The sequence below is a fragment of the Hyperoodon ampullatus genome (assembly GCF_949752795.1).
Source record: "Hyperoodon ampullatus genome assembly, chromosome: 15".
Classification (NCBI taxonomy): Eukaryota; Metazoa; Chordata; class Mammalia; order Artiodactyla; family Ziphiidae; genus Hyperoodon; species Hyperoodon ampullatus.
Genome location: NC_136928.1, coordinates 47,720,875 through 47,741,366, shown reverse-complemented (window position 1 = coordinate 47,741,366; position 20,492 = coordinate 47,720,875). Strand labels below are relative to the sequence as shown.

The window sequence follows — 20,492 nt, the reverse complement described above, 5'->3', positions numbered from 1 at the left end:
AATCCACCAAGTGGAACCTTGGGGTCTTTGGGCCAAGGATTTGTATGTGAAAATCAATGCTCTAAGGCTTATTAAATCTCCATATAAAAAAGATCAAGTCATTCAACAAATATGTGTTGGGTCTACTAAATTGCAAACCTATTTAAGACTCTGGATACAGCAGTGAACAAGACAAGGCCCTGCTCTAGTCCATCTTCTAGTTAGAAAGTCAGAAAACCAACAGCCAACCAATGCACCACTGTCAATGCCCTCCAGCCAGAGATCACTAGGAACATGCCTTCAGTTGAACAAGTTGGGTTTATTAATTTTTATAGCAAGACAGAACACACATCATAGGGAACCATGAAGCATCTCAGTAAGAGGGTGTTAGAAAAGACTTATTAAAGAGTTTGGGCTTGTATTGGGGCAAGGTTAAGAAAGCATAGCTTTGTTCTGGATTAGATGCTATCAGGAAGTAGAGGTAATTCTACAATTGGCTGGGTATCTCAATAAATCTTATCTGTAGCAATAGCAGACTAGAGTCAGGATAGACCTGTGATTGGTAGATAAGTGGTAGCCATTCATTTTAACCAAAAGATGGTTTGACATTTTGTAGGTTGCACAGTGACCTTGATTTTAACTGTTTTTAAACAAAATAATAATGTGGTTTTGTTTTGTTCTGCTTGCTTATGGTCTCAGAGTGACCTGCCTCATGTTGGTATTCTGTGAGATAGTTTCTGTCCAACAGGCAAAAACCATGATCTTTCTGTGAGCCCCAGGACAGCTTCTAATGATATTCAGGCCTCACTGTGTGGATTAAGCCAGTTCCCAGATTTCAGGGACTGCTCTTCTCTTCCAAGCATCCAACCAAAGAAGCAATAAATAAACAACAACACAGACAAAAATCAAAGGGTGATACAACAGGGTAAAAGGGAGGGCCCTTTATATTGGGTGTTTGTGGAAAGGCTCTTGGACTTGAACAACCAAAAGAAGCCAATTTGTGACTATCTTTGGGGAGAGTGTAAACATTCTAGGGAACAACTATGCCAAGGCCCTAAGGTTGAAAAGTGTTTGAAGTGTTAGAGGGATGAAAGACAGATAGTTTGACCCCAGAATGGTCAGTGAGGAGGAAAGAAGGCAGGAGAGAGTCAGATGGGAGCTTTGTAGTCTAGGTAGGGGACTGAGACTTTATTTTAAGCGTGATGGGAAATCATTGGAAGTCTGAATAATGACATAGGTTTACATACATATTTAAAAGATTCTCCTGTATGATCAATGAAGAATACGTTATGGGGGTTGAAGAGCAGATAAGAAGCAGAGAAACGAGTAAAGAGGTTTTGCCGTGTAGGCAGGAAATGACAGAGGTTTGCCCCAGGGTGGTGGTGGTAGACATGAGTAGAAGGGACTATTTTGAAGTCAGTGTTGTGGGGCTTACTGGTGGGCTAATTTGGGGCGTAAGGAGGAGGGAGGAATAAATGGAGGATGATTTTACTAGTTATTTGGTTCTTAATGTCAGTGATAATCTTATTCACCATATCATTCCTAATTCCTGATTCACAGAAGGCACTGGATATTGAATGAAAGAATCCATGTTGTCAGGAACGTTAGCACAAGTAGCAAGCTTCAAAACTGTACACATTTATTAACTGAACAGTTGAGATTTGGTTCCTAATTCTCTCTATTGGCTTGTAGATAACTCAGTGGTAACAAAGTACAAAATAACCCCCAGTCTGGACAGAACAACTCAATCAAGGTAGTGTTGTCATAAATAAGTACTAAGTAAATGTCTCCTATCTACTTAGTAAAAACATGCAGAAAAAAAGTCTAAAATAAATAGATTTGGAGAACTTTTTAAAAAAATAAACAGGAAAAAAATGGGTGATGACTTGTAGCAGATAAAAATCCCAAAGATTCTGAATTTTGTCCCTAAACGTCTCTGATATCTAACTTTACCTCCTTAACTCAAGTGAATGATACATTGGCTTATCTTGAAGGAGGCTTAGAAGAATTGGCTGTGATATTTGCTGCCTCGTGTCAACCTTTGAAAGTCACAGGCCCATCAGATGGCCTTATCTAATTTTCCTGCCCTGAACCCAGAGAGAACTATCCTCAGGAACACACAGAAGCTGGGTAATGAAGTATGGGCAGTAAACCACTGCTTCTGCGGAATCACACTGGGGCGCCTTTCTTTCCGCTCACAAGAGGAGTCCCTCAGGAAGCAGTAAGGAAGAATAGTATGGGAGTTCTCCTCATTATTGCCTATGGAGGCACATGGTTGGAGCCCAGACTTTCTTTCCAGTGTGTTGATGACTCCAGCAGAGGAGCCGGTGCCTCTATGGCATGTTTTCTTATTCTGGAATCCGACAGTTCAAAATTTTATTATGTGTAAGCAGAATAGGGTGTGGAGTATAAGCAGGAAGTTTTTTCTGTCTTTGTCTACTGATATGTTTAAAGTAGTATGACCAATAAAAAGACAAAAACGTCTGCTTAAGTTTGGGAATGTTCTTGTAAAGCACTAGAGGAATAGCTTCGATCCACAGATAACATGGCACCTAGCATACTACCAGATTATCCAAAATGTACTGCACAAAATCTATTTCAGAATCCATTTTCTGCATGTTTTTACTAAGTAGGTAGGAGACACTTTCTTAGTACTCATTGATGGCAATACTACCTTGACTGAGTTGTTCTGTCCAAATGGGGTTATTTTGTACTTTGGTACCACTGAGTTACCTACAATTTGACACTTTACTTTTGAAGGTTACTTAAACTACAATGGTGAGAGCTAGGGGAAAATACAAATATCTCAGAGGTCATGTGGTCACAACCTGCTACGGGGACACCATGTAAAATCATCATAGCTAAGGGAACTGCTTCAAGAAACCGCAGATAGAATGTGGTTATCCTACGGCCCAGAGGCAACCTCACAACCATTAAAATGACTCCCTGGGTCAGCCATGCTCACTCACTCTCATTCGAAACAGTTATTTGATGATATGGCAAACTACAAAGTACTCTGCTTCGTGTACGGCAAAAGATGGGAGCGAATTTCTAGACGCTAATAAACCGGTTAGCAGTTTTCTTTCACTCTGCTCATAGCACCATGGAAAAATCACTGAAATGTGAAAAACAGGATTCTGTCACACCAGTGCCTCACATCCAATGCTGCAAGAGAATGAAATATTGACATATTTAGGTGTAGTTCTCATAATTTCACCCAACTCAAAGCAATGACTGAACGCTCCTGGGTAACATGAAAACGCCTGGAGAAAGGAGAGAAAATGATCTCTCTTTCCAATCCCCTTCGTACCTTTGGATTTCTTATAGCTAAGGATACACATTTCTTGCAGTGATTGAAGAGGGTGGCAACATCTGTCAAATCAGTAAAGTCAAGACATGAAACTCATTTTTAAGATCTCAGTAGAGGATAAAAATGAGAGAAAGATAACTTGTAATTTCTGCCAATTAGATATGCAGGAATAACTAAGGGAAATGAGTGCTTAAAAAAAAGAAAACCACTTCCGTTGACTTTTTAAAAATTGAACTACTGCATTTCAATAACATTGTCATTTGTAATTATAAGAGTGTTGAAACTTTATTTCCCCTTTTCTGAGTCCTAAGTTTGTCTTCCGAGAGAAAATAAAATCTTTTAAATGTAATCATATATTTTAAAAAGCAGTAAAGCCTAGTACTTTTCGTAATATTTCAAAAATCAATATACCTGAAAAGAAAAGAAAGAAAACAACCTATATTTCAAGTATGGAAAGCACCATGCTGGAGAGTAAAAAAAATATTTAGGGAGCCTGAGTGCATGCCCCTCGGGTCTCATGACTCTGCCAAAATTATGGGGTGATTTCTGGAAATTCATTAAACCTTTCAAAAAATATTTACTGGGCATCCACAGTGGGCAATGATCTGTGCAGGCAGCTGGAGGTGGGATGGAGGTGAGCATGATGTACAAGGATAAATGAGATGCAGAATATGCCCTTAAGGACCTCGCGGTCTAGAAAGGAAGAAGACACATTGTTTTTCACCTTGTACTAAAATCATTTGTGTATGAGTCATAAAAAGTAGAGGTAAGTATATGGAATTTCAGAGGAGGAAGAAATTACTTCTTACAAGGGGGGAACAGGGAGGAATTTTAGAAGTAGATATAACTTCCTTTGCTTGGAAAAATGGGAAGTGTTTGGACATGTACAGAAAGTGAAAGGATATTTTCCTGTAAGCAAGAACAGCATGAGTAAAGACATGGAGAAAGAAAGCATGGTGGACCAATAAATTGTTCTCTTCACCTGAACTGAGGGGAAGATTAAGTGGAAAGACAAGACTGGGGATTTATAGTAAATGGTAAACTAAACAACGGCCACCTAAAGATGTCCACTTCTTAATCCTTGGAATTTGTAAATATGTTACCTTACTTGGCAAAAAAGACTTTGCAGATGTGATTAAATTAAGAATCCTGAGTTGAAGAGATTATCCTGGATTATTTGGGTGAGCTCAAGGTAATCATAAATGTCTTAATAAGTGAAAGAAGGATAGTCAAGGTCAGAGGTGATGTGATGAGGAAAGCAGAGGTCAGAGTGATGCAAAGAAGAGGCTGTGAAACAAGGAATGCAGGTAGCTTCCAGAAATTGCAGAAAGCAAGGCAACAGCTTCTCTGCTAGAGCCTCCAGAAGGAATGCAGCCTCACCAACCCATTTTAGACATCTCACTTCTAGAATGGTAAGATAATAAATTTGTGTTGTCTTAAGCCACCATGTGGTAATTTGTTACAGCAGCAACAGGAGACTAATACAGAATGGAATACTTTGCATATACTATGTCATAGTATCAATGATGATTCATGGTGGTCCCGCAACTTTTACTCACTCTTTGATTACAACACTTACGTTGTATTTTTATTTTTTATAATATATATTTATCTGTCTATCTTGCTTGTGTTACCAAGAGGATAAAAGTGTTTTAACAAAATAGAGAAAACCCATAAAGAGAAAAAGATTTGAGAGCAAGATGCTGAATTCTTTTGTGAACACAGTACATTTGAAATGTCAGTGGGTCAACATGGTGGGTGGACAGTTAGAAATGGAAATTCATGCCTTCTACTTAGAGATGAAGGTGCATAACTCTCAGAAGCAATTACTAAAATTTATTATTATAGCTCATAAAATAGACTCACTGAAGTGTGGCTATTGACCATTGAGAAAATTTAAGTGGTATGTATTCATAAGAAGGGAATTATTTAATCAGGATATTTTGACATAGGTTGTTGGAAGAAGTGATTTTATAGTATTATTAGCTAAAATGCCATCATTTAACTAGCTTGTGATTGTGTATAAGCAAAGCATAAGGCAATCGACTATAGATGAATTCACAGATGGAGAAAAAGACCTTCTAAAGAGAAGTACCTCATCCATAAGTTGCCTGCTTTCTAAAATATCTTTAACAGGACATTCATTCGTCAGCTACACAAATATTTCTGAGTACCTACTAGTGCAAGGCAGGGCTCTTTATTCATCTTTTACCTAACACAGTCTTTGCTTTTGAGAAGCTTATTATTTCCTTTTAACATAAAGCTCTATGCTTCTCCAAAGCACCACATAATTAGATAGAATTACCCCAAATTACTTTTTTTCCGAGGGTATATAATTTTCAAGTCTCTCAAAAGTGTACATGGCCCATCCTTATTTTGCCGGCTGTTCCTAGGGTTCATCTCTGTAGACTGGGGAGAGCCTGAGGACACTGTGTGCCTGGGAATCTTAGGAAGCTGGGTCATGGGCTTGCAGAGGAAATGTCACTTAGGGAGGGAAAACAGGTAAAGGAAGCTTAAAGTAAGGACAGTGAAAACAACCTTTGCCTATTTCAAATCTTGGGTTGGCCCAAATTACCACCACTTCAGGGATTTTATAAAATGCTGCTGCACTGCTTTTGCAAAAAGACCGCCTGGTCAGCAGAGTGGGATGACCTCTATAAACAGAAAGGCTGTGATGTTTAGCCATCAAGCAGAAATGTCAGGGGCAACAGGACACTGCAGTCTCCATGCTTCTGCCCAAAGTGCAAACCACACAGGTCAACCAAATAAGTAAAAGCAAGGAAGGACTAAAACCTTTAGCTGCCCTAAACTCTGAAAAGATGATGGTATGTCCCTCCCCAAGCCAGGATCCAATACAACTCCAGAAAACTATATTCACATGCTATTTTATAAATAGTGACTCTGAGCTTAACCAAATATTTTATGATCAGTGACCGCGACACTGTGTAAAAGGAGGAAGAACTTTACCACATGTAATTTTTATATACACACCCACATTTTTTAAATTGTAGAATATGTGTAATGGATTCTCTGCAAATCATTTCCCACAATGTGTACTGGGTTGCTTTTTTTTGCAATATCAAACTTTTTTTTACAAAAACATTTTTTTTGGAAACCCAGTTTTTTGATACCCAAAGCATGGGTGAATTGAAGCATACCTCTTTAAGTAACAATTAAAAAGTAAAATGAACAAACTTGTGCTAAAAACCATTCTAAAACACATTATTCACTCCCCTGCCTTCTTTTTTTTTTTTTTTTTTTTTTTCTGTATGCGGGCCTCTCACTGCTGTGGCTTCTCCCGTTGCGGAGCACAGGCTCCGGACGCGCAGTCTCAGCGGCCATGGCTCACGGGCCCAGCCTCTCCGCGGCATGTGGGATCCTCCCAGACCGGGGCACGAACCCGTGTCCTCTGCATCGGCAGGCGGACTCTCAACCACTGCGCCACCAGGGAAGCCCTCCCCTGCCTTCTTAATCAAAGGACATTGAATGTAATTTAACCTTTTTTTATAATGACATGGGTTTCATTATTATGAATAGTAATTATTCTATGGTGCTGTGACACAGTGAGACTCTTAGGGATTCTTACCTACACATGAAGTGGCCTAACTGCCTTTTTTTTTTTTTTTTTTCCATTTTGAGTCAGCTGTTTATAAATTTTCTTGGGCCTTTCTCATTGGCATGACGTATACATTAGTTGGCTTTTATTTACTACTCTCATTGTAGTCAGCCGACCTGTTTCCATCAACTCCTAACCAATAAAGCAAGACATCCCCAATGTGCCAAAGCTCTGGGAAAATACCCTGTGCTGGGGTATTAGACCAGTGCTTATTGAACTTTAATGCGCTACAGTTCACTCTGGGGTCTTCTTAAAATGCAGATTCTGATTCAGTAGTTCTGAGAAAGAAACTAAAATTCTGCATTTCTAACCAGCTTCCAGGTAATACCCATGCTGCCAATCCTTGAAACACATTTTGAGTAGCAAGATATTAGATAATCATGTTATTTTAGAATTATGTCTAAACTAAAGGTAAACTAGCTCAGAGGGAGGGATTAAAGACTACTCTCCTACAAATAAGTCCTAACAATTTAGAATATGGACATTAAATTTAATATCTCCAAAATGACTTCCCTTATCAATATGCCCATCCCCTGACCTGACCATACAAACTGCATCTCTCTTCTTTACACTGGCATAGAATTTAATTTCTGCCTCTCTGTAGAACATACATCTTTACAAATTGTTGTTATTTAGACATGTCAGGTACTAAACTGGAAGAAGAACCAAGTCTTATGTACCTGTGTATTCCTTAACACTATGCTTTGCTCAAAAAATGATTTTTGAATAAATGTAAAGATTGGAGAATTAAAAACTATGAGGTAGTTTCTATATAATATCAGATTCTTTATTGTGTGATAAATAATGAGGAGATGAATCAGGAAGTAATACTTCCTATACTAGATAAGGACTCAGGTAATTGATCAGGAAGTGAAGCAATACCATAATCAAATATATCCATGTCAAGTTCTAATAAACTGCTAAGAAAGTAAAGTTTGGTCTCAGAGTTCCTGCCTCTGTGTGCTATATGTAGCCCTTCCTAGTTTCCCTACCCACACACACATACCTAACAGAACACACATGCACACACACACAGGCACAAATTTGAACATATACCATCTACACATTCTTTAACTTCCAAAACCTCCTCTGGAGAAAGAGTCTGAGATTAATTTATACTAAAATGTAAATGACTGACTATGGCTTAAAGAGCTATTTCTTACCTCCACCCTAAGGGGAGTTTGAATTTTTAACAGAAATCCAACTCTATATGTAAAGGAATGAAGCCATTAAAGAAGACTTTTTGGCTTTTAATGACAAAGCAAGTGACAGATTTAAATAGAGGCCCTCTGAGTACCTCTACATCATGTTATGCTAGCAGTGAACTTCTCCTGAATAATTGCTAACAGCTCTCCTGTACCTGGGCTGTAACGTTTCTCTATAGTGATACACTGCTTCCAGCCTGATATGAAGAACCAATGTGCACAGAAAATCCCCACTAAAAGTACAAGCTACAGAACTGGTCAGGGCTAAAGCAGGACAAACACAAAAATCAATTTGGCAGCTCATTTGAATCTATACTGTGCTTCTTTCCAAGGGAAGACAGGATTTATAATCTAGTTGGGAAAGAATAACACAAAGTCTCAATTTCCATTAAACATCCGTGTAATGAAATGAAACGGAAATTGTCTAACTAGAGATGATTCAAATATCTAAGTAATAGTATCAATGAAAGCAAACATCATGCTAGCTTTTGATGCAATACCATTTTACTAATTTAATCTAGCACAACAATCTGCTACTTACTCCACAGCTTTAATTAAATCAGTGTTTACCTCTGTGGAATTCTGAATGGAGTCAATGACAGGTGTTCAGGAGGAAAGGGAAGGGATAAAATAAGGCAGTCAACATAATTTAGAGAGATTTCTATGAAGCCACTCTGTACCAACATATTCCTAAATAACAGAGAATAAGAAGAAAATAGCTCTAGATGATATTCTACAGAGTCTAGAAGCATTTCTCCCAATCACAGGATATCAATGTGATGAAAGGCACACTTAGGGGGGAAGGATCTGCCTTTCCTGACCCTACAGGCTGTTCACTGTAAAAATGACTGGAAATCAGCTCAGAAGTCTGAGCACAGCATGGGCGGGGAAGACACTCTGGAGTTACAGACGAGCTCTGGCAGAATGTGCGACAGCCAGCCACAGAATGAAGTTCCCACATTTGCTTTCTTGGTCAACCAGGAGTTGTTCAATAGTGAAAGTCAGACAACAGAAGCTCGATTTCAGATAAGATAAAAAAAGATATAAAATTTTTATTTTCTTCCCACAACAAAACAAGTCAGCACATTTTGCTGAAAAAGAAGATGTACAAGCTTGGCAGTGCCTTATAAATCGCAGACCACAGTTATTGTAAGCCGGGCTTCTGACTCGAAGGGAACTGGTTTTGAGCCCCAGCCCAAGAAATCATGGCTATTTAATGTCTCTAATTTCAGTGTCCTCATCACAAAATGTGGATCACAATATCTACCTCCCAGAGAGGTTATAGGATAAATGAAATAATATTTATGGATGGTTTAGCAAAATGACCACTCAATAAATAGTATGTATTACTACTTCCATGGAAAGCAATTATATTCAAGTTTAAATTTTATGGTCTCTTTCAGCTTGTCAAAATTAAAGGGGATGAATAGGATGCATATTAAACCTGTGCAATCACTGGAGGCTGAAATGAATTAAAATATGTAAAGCACTTAGATGGTGCTATAAAAGAGTTAGCTATCATCACAGAGTGATGTATAATGTGTTAAGAAGACGTGGTGGGGGGACCTTCAAGATGGCGGAGGAATAAGACGTGGACATCCCTCCCCACAAATACATCAGAAATACATGTGGAACAGCACCTACAGAACACCTACTGAACGCTGGCAGAAGACCTCAGGCTTCCCAAAAGGCAAGAAACTCCCCATGTACCTGGGTAGGGCAAAAGACAAAAGGAAAAACAGAGACAAAAGAACAGGGATGGGACCTGCACCTCTGGGAGGGAGCTGTGAAGGAGGAAAAGTTTCCACACACTAGGAAGCCCCTTCACTGGTGGAGATGGGGGGTGGGCGGGAGGAGGGGGAAGCTTCGGAGCCATGGAGGAGAGCGCAGCAACAGGGGTGCAGAGGGCAAAGTGGAGAGATTCCCACACAGAGGATCAGTGCCGACCAGCACTAACCAGCCTGAGAGGCTTGTCTGCTCACCTGCCGGGGCAGGCAGGGGCTGAGAGCTGAGGCTTGGGCCATTGGATGAGGTCAGATCCCAGGGAGAGGACTGGGGTTGGCTGCGTGCACACAGCCTAAAGGGGGTTAGTGCGCCACAGTTATCCAGGAGGGAGTCTGGGAAAAAGTATGGACCTGCCTCAGAGGCAAGAGACCACTGTTTTGGGGTGCGCATGGAGAGGGGATTCCTTCCCTGTCTGCCCAGAGAAGGCAGAGCACCGCCTAAAAGAGCCCCAGAAACGGGCGTGAGCCGTGGCTATCAGCTTGGATACCAGAGACAGGCATGAAATGCTAACGCTGCTGCTGCAGCCACCAAGAAGCCTGTGTGCAAGCACAGGTCACTATCCACACCTCCCCTCCCGGGAGCCTTTGCAGCCCACCACTGCCAGGGTCGCCTGATCCAGTGACACCTTCCCCAGGAGAAAACGTAGCACACCTCAGGCTGTTGCAAAGTCATTCTGGCCTCTGCCATCACAGGCTCACCCAGCATTCCAACTATAACTACTGTACCCCTCCCTCCCTCTGGCATGAGTGAGCCAGAGTCCCCTAATCAGTGCTGCTTTAAACCCATCTTGTCTGGGCGGAACAGAAGCCTGAGGGTAACCTACACACAGAGGTGGGGGCAACACCAAAGCTGAACCCCAGGAGCTGTGTGAACAAAGAAGAGAAAGGGAAATATCTCCCAGCAGCCTTAGGAGCAGAGGATTAAATCCCCACAATCAACTTGAGATACCCAGCATCTGCGGAATACCTGAAAAGACAACGAATCATCCAAAACCGAGGGGGTGGAATTTGGGAGCAACTGTAGACTTGGGGTTTACTGTCTGCGACTGACTAGTTTCTGATTTTTATGTTTATCTTAGAATAGTTTTTAGTGCTTGTAATCATTCGTAGATTTCTTTATTGGTTTGGTTGTTCTCTTTTTTTTATTACTATTTACTTTTAATAATTTTTAAAATTTTTAAATTTTAATTATTTTATTTTAATTTTTTTCCTTCAGCACCACCAAATCAGCTTTACAACAAATGCTAAAGGAACTTCTCTAGGCAGGAAACACAAGAGAAGTTAAAGACCTACAATAACAAACCCAAATCAATTAACAAAATGGTAACAGGAATATACATATCAATAATTACCTTAAATGTAAATGGATTAAATGCTACAACCAAAAGACATAGACTGGCTGAATGGATACAAAAACAAGACCCATATATATGCTGTCTACAAGAGAACGACTTCAGTCCTAGGGACACATACAGACTGAAAGTGAGGGGATAGAAAAAGATATTCCATTCAAATGGAAATCAAAACAATGCGGGAGTAGCAATTCTTATATCAGACAAAATAGACTTTAAAATAAAGACTATTATAATAGGCAAAGAAGGTCACTACATAATGATCAAACAATCAATCCAAGAAGAAGATATAACAACTGTAAATATTTAGGCACCCAACATAGGAGCACCTCAATAAATAAGGCAAATGCTAACAGCCATAAAAGGGGAAATTGAAAGTAACACAATCACAGTAGGGGACTTTAACACCCCACTTTCACCAATGGACAGATCATCCAAAATGAAAATAAATAAGGAAACACAGCTTCAAATGACACATTAAACAAGATGGACTTAATTGATATTTATAGGACATTCCATCCAAAAACAACAGAATACACTTTCTTCTCAAGTGCTCATGAAATATTCTCTAGGACAAATCATATCTTGGGTCAAAAATCAAACCTTGGTAAATTTAAGAAAATTGAACTCGTATCAAGTATCTTTTCTGACCACAACACTATGAGACTAGATATGAATTACAGGAAAAAGACTGTAAAAAACACAAACACATGGAGGCTAAACAATACACTACGAAATAACCAAGAGATGACTGAAGAAATCAAAGAGGAAATCAAAAAATACCTAGAAACAAATGACAGTGAAAACACGATGACCCAAAATCTATGGGATGCAGCAAAAGCAGTTCTAAGAGGGAAGTTTATAGCAATACAATCCTACATCAAGAAACAAGAAACATCTCAAATAAACAATCTAACCTTACACCTAAAGCAATTAGAGAAAGAAGAACAAAAATACCCCAAAGATAGGCAAAAGAAAGAAATCATAAAGATCAGATCAGAAATAAATGAAAAAGAAATGAAGGAAACAATAGCAAAGATCAATAAATCTAAAAGCTGGTTCTTTGAGAAGATAAACAAAATTGATAAACCATTAGCCAGGCTCATCAAGAAAAAAAGGGAGAAGACTCAAGTCAACAGAATTAAAAATGAAAAAAGGCAAAGTAACAACTGACACTGCAGAAATACAAAGGATCATGAGAGATTACTACAAGCAACTATACGCCAATAAAATGGACAACCTGGAAGAAATGGACAACTTCTTAGAAAAGCACAACCTTCTGAGACTGAACCAGGAAGAAACAGAAAATATAAACAGAGCTATCACAAGCACTGAAATTGAAACTGTCATTAAAAAGCTTCCAACAGGGCTTCCCTGGTGGCGCAGTGGTTGAGAGTCCGCCTGCCAGTGCAGGGGACACAGGTTCATGCCCCGGGCTGGGAAGATCCCACATGCTGCGGAGCGGCTGGGCCCGTGAGCCGTGGCCGCTGAGCTTGCGCGTCCGGAGCCTGTGCTCTGCGACGGGAGAGGCCACAACAGTTAGAGGTCCGCGTACCACAAAAAAAATAAAATAAAAAAACACAAATCAATCAATATGATACACCGTATTAACAAATTGATGGAGAAAAACCAAATGATCATCTCAATAGATGCAGAAAAAGCTTTCAACAAAGTTCAACACCCATTTACGATAAAAACCCTCCAGAAAGTAGGCACAGAAGGAACTAATGTCAACATAATATAGGCCATATATGACAAACCCACAGCCAACATCGTTCTCAATGGTGAAAAACTGAAACCATTTCCTCTAAGATCAGGAACAAGACAAGGTTGTCCACTCTCACCACTATTATTCAACATAGTTGTGGAAGTTTTAGCCCCAGCAATCAGAGAAGAAAAAGAAATAAAAGGAATCCAAATTGGAAAAGAAGAAGTAAAGCTGTCACTGTTTGCAGATGACATGATACTATACATAGAGAATCCGAAAGATGCTCCCAGAAAACTACTAGAGCTAATCAATGAAGTTGATAAAGTAGCAGGATTCAAAATTAATGCACAGAAATCTCTTGCATTCCTATACACTAATGATGAAAAATCTGAAAGAGAAATTAAGGAAACACTCCCATTTACCATTGCAACAAAGAGAATAAAATACCTAGGAATAAAACTACCTAAGGAGACAAAAGACCTGTATGCAGAAAACTATAAGGCAGTGATGAAAGAAATTAAAGACGATACAAACAGATGGACAGATATACCATATTCTTGCATTGGAGGAATCAACGTTGTGAAAATGACTATACTACCCAAAGCAATCTACAGATTCAATGCAATCCCTATCAAACTACCAATGGCATTTTCCACAGAACTAGAACAAAAAATTTCACAATTTGTATGGAAACACAAAAGATCCCGAATAGCCAAAGCAATCTTGAGAAAGATAAACAGAGCTGGAGGAATCAGGCTCCCTGACTTCAGACTATACTACAAAGCTACAGTAATCAAGACAGTATGGTACTGGCACAAAAACAGAAATATAGATCAATGGGACAGGATAGAAAGCCCAGAGACAAACCCATGCACATATGGTCACCTTATTTTTGATAAAGGATGCAAGAGTATACAATGGAGAAAGACAGCCTCTTCAATAAATGGTTCTGGGAGAAATGCACAGCTACATGTAAAAGAATGAAATTAGAACACTCCCTAAGACTATACACAAAAATAAACTCGGGCTTCCCTGGTGGCGCAGTGGTTGAGAGTCCGCCTGCTGATGCAGGGGACACGGGTTCGTGCCCCGGTCTGGGAAGATCCCACATGCCGCGGAGCGGCTGGGCCCGTGAGCCATGGCCGCTGAGCCTGCGCGTCCGGAGCCTGTGCTCTGCAACGGGAGAGGTCACGGCAGTGAGAAGCCTGCGTACCGCAAAATAAATAAATAAATAAATAAACTCAAAATGGATTAAAGACCTAAATGTAAGGCCAGACACTATAAAACTCCTAGAGGAGCACCTAGGCAGTACACTCTAAGCCATATATCACAGCAAGATCCTTTTTGACCCACCTCCTAGAGAAATGGAAATAAAAACAAAAATAAACAAATGGGACCAAATGAAACTTCAAAGCTTTTGCACAGCAAAGGAAACCATAAGCAAGACCAAAAGACAACCCTCAGAGTGGGAGAAAATATTTGCAAATGAAGCAACTGACAAAGCATTAATCTCCAAAATTTACAAGCAGCTCATGCAGCTCAATATTAAAAAAAAAAAAAACAACCCAATCCAAAAATGGGCAGAAGGCCTAAATAGACATTTCTCCAAAGAAGATAAACAGATTGCCAACAAACACATGAGAGGATGCTCAACATCACTAATCGTTAGAGAAATGCAAATGAAAACTACAATGAGGTACCACCTCACACTGGTCAGAATGGCCGTCATAAAAATATCTACAAACAATAAATGCTGGAGATGGTGTGGAGAAAAGGGAACCCTAGTGCACTGCTGGTGTGAATGTAAATTGATACGGCCACTATGGAGAACAGTATGGAGGTTCCTTAAAAAACTAAAAATAGAACTACCGTTTGACCCAGCAATCCCACTACTGGGCATATACCCTGAGAAGACCATAATTCAAAAACAGTCATGTACCACAGTGTTCATTACACCACTATTTACAATAGCCAGGACATGGAAGCCACTTAAGTGTCCATCGACAGATGAATGGATAAAGAAGATGTGACGCATATATACAATGGAATTTTACCTAACCATAAAAAGAAATGAAATTGAGTTATTTGCAGTGAGGTGGATGGACCTGGAGTCTGTCATACAGAGTGAAGTAAGTCAGAAAGGGAAAAACAAATACCATATGCTAACACATATATATGGAATCTAAAAAAAAAAAAGGTTCTGAAGAACCTAGGGACAGGACAGGAATAAAGACGCAGACGTAGAGAATGGACTTGAGGACACGGGGAGGGGGAAGGGTAAGCTGGGACGAAGTGAGAGAGTGGCATGGACATATATACACTACCAAATGTAAAATAGATAGCTAGTCGGAAGCAGCCACATAGCACGGGGAGATCAGCTCGGTGCTTCGTGACCAGCTAGAGGGGTGGGATAGGGAGGGTGGGAGGGAGACGCAAGAGGGAGGGGATATGGGGATATATGTATACATATAGCTGATTCACTTTGTTATACAGCAGAAACTAACACACCATTGTAAAGCAAATATACTCCAATAAAAATGTTAGAAAAAATTATAAAATGGAGAAAAAAATAAAAATGCTATTTGAGGAAAATAAAAAAAAAAGATGGGCTCTGCAGCCAGATTATCTGCATTCACATTCCATTTTACCTCTGACCAACTGTGTGCTTTGGACAAGTCACTTGAACTCTGCCTCAGTTTCCTCATCTATGAAATGAAGACAATAATAGTAATATTCACTCATTAGATAGTGGTAAAAATTAAATAAGCTACTAGATGAAAATAAGAAATTGGCACAAACTAAGTTCTATTTAAGTAGTAACATATAATTTTTTTTTTCCTTTTTAGTACACACATACTGTTGCAGACAGACCTTAGAGAGATCTCTGACAATTTCTGCCTCCTAGTATGCAAGGCTTTTGGTAATCCCCTCCCCTTGAATGTAGGCAGGTCCCATGACTGGTTTCTAGCTAATATAAAACAGCAAATGTGTCACACCCCAGATTAGGTTATAAACACTGAGTCTTAGAGGACTGGAGTCTTAGAGGAATGGCCTTGAAGAAGCAAGCTCCTATGATGTGAACTGCTTATGGAAGGGTCACATGGCAGGGAACTGCAGGTGGCCTCTAGGAGCTGAGAGCCTCAGTCTTACAACCACACAGAATTGAGTTCTCGCAACTGTTTAAGCTGGGAAGATGCTCCTAAGATTCTAGAAAGGAATACAGGCAAGCCAAACACTGTGACTGCAATCTTCTGATAGCCTGAGCAGAGACCCCAGTTAACCATGCCTTGACTCCTGACCTACAGAAACCATGAGATAATAAATGCATACTGTTTTAAGCCTGTAAGTTTTTTGCATTTGTTACACATTAATAGAAAACCAACACATATAATATACCTCCATGTAAAATTCAGAGAAAAGAATAGTAAGATGTGGAAAAGTTTAAATTTTTTCAGTGCCCTGGTATATTTTTCTGATACTCGACTGCACTAAGCATTGTGAGTCCAGTGTTAGTTCCAGGCTGGACAGATTTGACCTGGTCAAAGACATTGCTAAGTCTGTCTTTGTTAATTACACTGAGAATGATCTAATTCTGGTCTACACTTGTCCTCCTGGCCTGACTTTAGCTTTCGGCCTTCGTGAATGGCAAGACTATTAGGATGTCAGTGATGTTCGTTTTTCTACCTTCAGTTCCCAGTTCAGAATTTTTAGCAAAAAAGTATGAACTCAACAGCCTTTTTGAGAGTGGGAATGGGAGACTGAAACATTTGTTGTGTAATGTAAAAAGCTGAAAAAGCTTACCCCGAATAGTACTGAGGAGTTTGCATCCTCCTTCCCTCATCTGTTTGCTCTGCTTTGCCATTCCAGAAAAACAGACTGTGGGTCAAGGTTTTTGTGTACTGGTTTGGGCTTGGCTTATTGCTGGTTGTAGGACTAAAGATGACACAGATGATTTAGCTTAACTCTGTGCTCTACTGACCTCAAAGGGTTGGGGTCAGGGAAGAGATGAATAATAAATGAAAATGAAGTTCCAGGGAAAAGTTACAAAGGCAGAACAAATACAAGGCAGTGATATTACAGAAAGTCTGGAAAGCTCAAAGGAATCTAGGCAAACATTTAAAAAGCCTCAAGTTCTTTATCATATCAGAAGCTATCTCATATTGCCCATTCCAAAGGATGAGCTTGCTTATGATTTAGAGTTTAGACTGAGGGATTCACGGAATTTGAGAACTGGAAAACAAGTTAGTTTTTCTCTTAGTCAACTCCTGTATAAGAGTAGTGGTTTTCTAAATTGTTGAGTAGGGTTCTGAGGCTCAGTGGAAGAGAGTATTCCAATTAATTATCCATCACTGTCTGCTATGGGCACAGGAGGGGATAGTGGCAGAGGTGGCATACAGGCTACACATCTTCTGACCCTAATTCTAGTGCGGCTGTTTTAATTTATGGCTGAGAGCACATATGCATGGGGGAAAGATATAGCTTGTTAAGATTATGCAGCTAGTTTGCTTTCAACTTTGGAACAACATCACAAAAGGCAATTTGTACATTTCCTTACTCCTGTTAAGCATCTATATTCATAATGCCAACCATGAATTTTTGCTACTTCAGAAAGCCATTTTATTTCTTAAATCTGTGATGTCTCTATTACATTTTGCCAGTGTGAGGAAATGAGTGTCTAATCTTATCAATGTAATATTTATTCTCAATCCCTGTAATATCCATTCATCCTTATTTGAAAGTTGATAAAATCTGTTGGCAACCTCCCTGAAGCTGCAAAGCAGTTATCCAAAACAATAATTTGCAAAATGTTCAATATATAAATGAGCACATAGGCCATCCTTGAACACTGATGTGCCTTTTTGATTCACATGTTTAACTCAATTTTCCTGAAGTCTATTGTAAACTTTAAAATTGTTTATTACTTTTTTACAACCTTGTATTAAAATTTACAAACCGTAACATAGTGATCTTTCAGGATTACATCTGAAACACATAATATTTCCAATAATCCCCGGGGGGCTATGGGTCAGAAATGATGAGCAATTCCACAAGGTATTTCTAGACATAACAAAGAGTATACACTTTTATGTTATTTCAGATAGAATATCAAGGATGGAACATTTTGGTTCCCCTTGGCTTAACAGATACCCCCCTCTCATTTAGAAATATTTCTTGACGAAATCTAGTTGGAGAGTTAGAAATGTACAATTTAAACACAATGCAATAAGGATTGATTTGCACTATTAGAAGAAATCTAGAGGGCCAGGAAAAGGCATGGTGAATTGGATGAAGGAAGGGCAAGCAGATTATTGCTGGAGTAAAGTTTACAGTGGTGAGATGGTAGAGATAAAAGAAGATGAAGCGATAGGCAGGGGTTAGATCAGAGAGAACCTTGTAGTTCATTTTAAGGAACTCAGGCATCTTAAACCTTTGAAGCAGGGTAGTGACAGGGTCAGATAGGCATTTTATATAAACCCTTGAACCTGAGGAAAGACTTGTGTTTCATGACTCTTTCAGTTATAATAAAATATTTATTGTACTCCATAATAAGCTTCTGTCATTCTGCAATCCATTTCTTAGTCTTTCAAAACTCACAAGGACATATATTTTAAAAAATGTGGTACTCTCTGGTGTCAATTTGTATGAGACATTTTTTGGGGGAGGCAGATTATTTTTGTGTTTCGTGGTTGCTGTAGTTTTCTTGAGTCTTTTCAGTGTTCCCAATTTAGGCTACTTGGCATATCAAAATTTTATGGCTCACAAAAATGGGGTTTCCGTATTCAATCTTGAATTGTTTATTTATATTCTCCCTCTGAAAATTCACAGTTTTTCAAAGCCATCTCTTTACTCTCTCTTCCCCACTTCCTTTGCCTCTCAAGTCAACAACTTGAAGATAGGTGAATTAACACACACTAGTTTGTAATAATAATGTAGGTAATTTGACACTCTGAATTATAGTCCGGGCAGAGAATATTTGGTACATTCTGTCTCCCAAACACCATCACAGATTATTCATATTCATTTCTTACTATATGCATCTAAAGTGGAAATTAAAATAATTTAGAATTCTGCAGGAAAGACAGAGGGAGGTAAAAGCTTATTGCCCATCTCATTGCTAAAGCACTGGAAACATTTTCAGCATTCCACAGATCCACAGCTTGAAAAGCTGATTGTTTAAACATGGCATCATGATGGCACCACGGTTTAGAAAACAGTGGGGCAGGCTGTTGCCCTGCAGCCAGTAATAGTCCACAGTAACCAAAGGAATAATAAATGCTTCATAAAACTATCTTTTTTCTTAGTTCATTATTGAATATTTTAAATTTATTTAGTATTCCTGCTGCAAAGAATATAATAAAGGAATTATCAATCAATAGATCATGTTCTTATCAAGTGCCAGACAAAATAATCCTCATAATGTAGCTACCCACTGTGAAAAGACAGTAGGAAACTGGCCAGAAGGAACCATAATGTTAATACAACCGAATGCTATGCAGAACAAAAATATGATATACTGTGGGGAGCAGAAAAGACGATTATCTTTAAAGAAGAGATAAGACTTTTATACAAGTGTTAGATTTTGATTCCTAATACTTGAGAGGATGCAAACGTGCTTCACCTCTGAAATGGCTCTGAACTTTTCCCCCCTTTTTACCAGCCCACTGCTTTTCTTCAGGCCATTAACAGCATTGTCTACCTGGACAATTGTGAGCATCTACTCACTGGTATCCAACGGCTTCAGATTTCATACTGTTGAATCAACCATCCACTCTTCACCAGTATTATCTTTCAAAAATGCAAACAATTTCACGTTACTGCTAAAAACAAAACAAACAACAACAACAAAACCACACTCTTCCAGAGCATCCCATTACCCAGAGAATTATAGTCTAACCTCTTTTGTGGCGTATCCAATATTCTCTAAACATCTACTCTAAATTACTCCCATCCTCGTCTTCTACTATTCCCTGCATTCTAATTACCCTGTGTCTGCACCAAATTCTCTAAAACACTGTGCATGTTCACAACTATAGACTTTTGCTCATGCTGAAGCCCCTGCTTAGAATGCTTTTCCTCTAATTTGTCACCTGAGAAAAACTTACTGCCAAGGCTATTATTTTCATCACAGTTTGACTTGTTCGTTTTATTGGAATCTATTTTGCACTGCAGAGAACTTCTTGAAAGTATTAGTTAACCACTAGCCTTGTGCTATTGAAATAACACAATAAATACATGTTGAGTAAAGCTGAAATCATACCTTAGTTGTCTTTTTTGTCATCGATGACTAACATTGTTCTTATACTTAACAGATCTTCAATAAGTACTTAAGCCTGTGGAACTTCCTTTGTCTGCACCCTTTCACTTTGATAGCCACCCTCTTCATTCTCAACCCTCACTTTCTTTTCTTTTCTTTTTTTTTTTTCCCTACTGGGGAATTTTGTGTATTTTTCAGCACCTATATATTGAAAACCTGTACAGCATGTGACTGCCTCATCCTATGCCTGTCAAAAGCCACACTAAATACAGAAGCAGAAACA

The 20,492-nt window shown here is 39.1% G+C and overlaps 1 protein-coding gene across 37 annotated transcripts in view; it reads right to left on the bottom strand.

Moving 5' to 3' along the window:
- Positions 1 to 20,492, bottom strand: part of NRXN1 (neurexin 1) — a gene marked incomplete at both ends in the record, with an annotated part of 1,144,386 nt that overhangs the window by 67,940 nt on the left and 1,055,954 nt on the right. The gene's annotated exons all lie outside the window — the stretch shown is intronic.